Genomic DNA, 2,937 nt, shown 5'->3' with positions numbered 1-2,937 from the left:
CATTCCTTTTATCCCTTGAGATATAAGTCACATGTTACATATCATAAAATTCACCCATTAAAAGTGTATGTACAGGCAACTCAAGAAGGTGGATGGGAGTGATACAGCAGGGAAACCACTGGCACTTCCACTGCTGCAGATGATGGAAGGGAATGGAAAGGCCCAAGAGCACTGCAGGGATTGCAAGAAGGAGGAGGACACCAGCTATAGTCAGGATGGCTTGAGTCTATCCAATGACAGTGGAGCAAAAAGGAGAAAAAGAAACTGAAAAGAAGAAGCAGAAAGAGGAAGGCAGTGAGACAGATTCAGCTCAGGATCAGCCTGTTCATCAGATGAACTGTTTGCCAGCAGAAGACCCAGGAAACACAGAAGGCCATTCAGGTCTTTTTCACTGGGTCAAGGAATCTGCAAAAAACACCCTCCTGAATGAGAATTATGTGGAAGATGATGACAACATGTTCTGATTTGATTATTCCCCAGAATTTGTTTTGTGGGCTCTCCAGCCACCTAGCTGGCTTTCCCAGTGGCACTGTGGGGTTCGGGTGGTCTCAAGTCAGAAATGGGTTGGATTCATCACTGCCATCCCAGCAAACATCCATACATATTACACAGAGAAGAAGATGGTAGAGATCAACTTCCTGTGTGTCCACCAGAAGCTGTACTCCAAGAAGGTGGTTCCAGTCCTGATCCATGAGATAACCTGATGGGTTTACCTGGAAGGCATCTTCCAAGCTGTTTACACGGCCACAATGGTATTACCAAAGCCTGTTGGCACCTGCAGGTACTGGCCTTGGTCCCTAAACCCATGGAAGCTGATTGAAGTGAAGTTCTTCCACTTGAATTCTGACCATGCAGTGCACTATGAAGCTCTACCAGCTGCCAGAGACTCTCAAGACAGCTGGGGTGTGACCAATGGGAAAAAAGAACATACTCGTAGTGCACCAGCTCCTCACCCAGTACCTGAAGCAGTTTTGGGTCACAACAGTCATGAGCCAGGAGGATGTGGAACACTGGTTCTACAGAACATTGTCGAAGTTCTATCATTAACAGTTTTGTGGTGGAGAATGTGAATAGTGAGGTGATAGATTTCCTGAACTTTTATACACTTCTGCTCACCATCATGAACCATCTGCCTCACAAGAGTCTAAAGTCTGCATATTCTTTCTACAATGTTCATACTCAGACCCCTCTTCTAGAACTCATGAGTAATACCCTCGTTCTCACCAAAATGAAAGGGTTTGACGTGTTCAATGCAGTGAATCTTATGGAGAACAAAACTTTCCTGGAGAAGTTCAAGTTCAGTATGGGGACAGCAACCTACAGTATTATCTACAATTGGAAGTGCCTCAGCATGGGGGCAGAAAAAGTTGGGCTGGTGTTACAGTAACCAGTTGCCAGTGATATTCTGGATAAAGCCATTGACAATTCAAACTAGGAACTTATTGATCCCATTTTTACAAACGTGAGAATTTCTGCCAAGGGGAGCAGAACTGAACCAGCTTTACAAACTCCACTGAACTTGACGATTATATTGCAATGGTATAGGCTGTGTGAGGTCATTTCTAGCCATGTCTCTGGTTTCCCTGTTTTCCAATTAATTACATTGTTATTCAGCTATGATCAAGGGAAGGTAACTGCTGAAAACTAGCTCATGATTGGCATATTATGGAGTTACTAGGTGTGTGTGTGTGTGTGTGTGTGTGTGTGTGTGTGTGTGTGTAATAAACTATGTACAGTTCAGTGACTTATTCACAGATATGTATAACCATCACAGTTAATATTAGAACATTTTCATCACATCAAGAAGAAACCAGTTAGGGATATCCCTGTGGTCCAATGGTTAAGAATCTGCCTCACAATGCAAGGGACACAGGTTCAATCCCTGGTCAGGGAACTAAGATCCCACATGCCACAGAGCAAGTTAAGTCCACACTAAACCGCTGAGCCTGTGCGCCACAACTAGAGAGTCTATGCACTGCAGCAAAAGATCCCACATGCTGCAACTAAGACCCCAGGCAGCTAAATTAATAAATAAATAATTTAAAAAAAGAAACCATCCCTCCATATCTCCATTCCCTCTTCCAACCCTAAACATCTACTAATCTCCTTTCTGTCTCTATGTATTTCCCTTTTCTGAACTTTCATATGAGTGGAATCATATAGTATACAGGTTTTCTTGTGACTTGCTTCCTTTACTTAGCATATGTTTTCAAGATTCATCTATGTTGTAGCATAAGTATCAGTACTTCAGTCCTTTTTATAGCTGAATAATATTTCATTGCATGGATACCATATTTTGCTTATCCATTTGTCTGTTGATGGACATTTAGGTTGTTTTCACCTTTTTCTTATTATGAATAATGCTCTTGTAAACGAACTGTGGTGTTGGAGAAGACTCTTGAGAGTCCCTCGGACTGCAAGGAGATCCAACCAGTCCATTCTAAAGGAGATCAGTCCTGGGTGTTCATTGGAAGGACTGATGCTAAAGCTGAAACTCCAGTACTTTGGCCACCTCATGCGAAGAGTTGACTCATTGGAAAAGACTCTGATGCCGGGAGGGATTGGGGGCAGGAGGAGAAGGGGACGACAGAGGATGAGATGGCTGAATGGCATCACCGACTCGATGGACGTGAGTTTGAGTAAACTCTGGGAGTTGAAGATGAACAGGGAGGCCTGGCGTGCTGCGATTCATGGGATCGCAAAGAGTCAGACACGACTGAGTGACTGAACTCAACTGAACTGAACTGAAACATTCATGTACAAGTTTATGTGCAGGCATATGTTTTCATTTCTTTTGGGTATATACCTAGAAGTGGAATTGCTGGGTCATATGATAACTTTACGTTCAATCATTCAAGGAACCACCAGACTATTTTTCAAAGTGGATATACTATTTTATGTTCCCACCAACAGTGTATAAGTGTTTCTATTTCTTTT

At 42.9% G+C, this 2,937-nt stretch overlaps 1 pseudogene; it reads left to right on the top strand.

The window, feature by feature from the left end:
• The first annotated feature begins 233 nt into the window (after positions 1 to 233).
• LOC781938 (glycylpeptide N-tetradecanoyltransferase 1-like) lies at positions 234 to 1,387 on the top strand (annotated as a pseudogene).
• Positions 1,388 to 2,937: the final 1,550 nt, after the last annotated feature.

Source organism: Bos taurus, chromosome X (assembly GCF_002263795.3).
Source record: "Bos taurus isolate L1 Dominette 01449 registration number 42190680 breed Hereford chromosome X, ARS-UCD2.0, whole genome shotgun sequence".
In the NCBI taxonomy this organism is placed as follows: domain Eukaryota; kingdom Metazoa; phylum Chordata; class Mammalia; order Artiodactyla; family Bovidae; genus Bos; species Bos taurus.
Note: the sequence above shows the minus strand (reverse complement) of the source record. Positions and strands in the feature narration are given on the sequence as shown.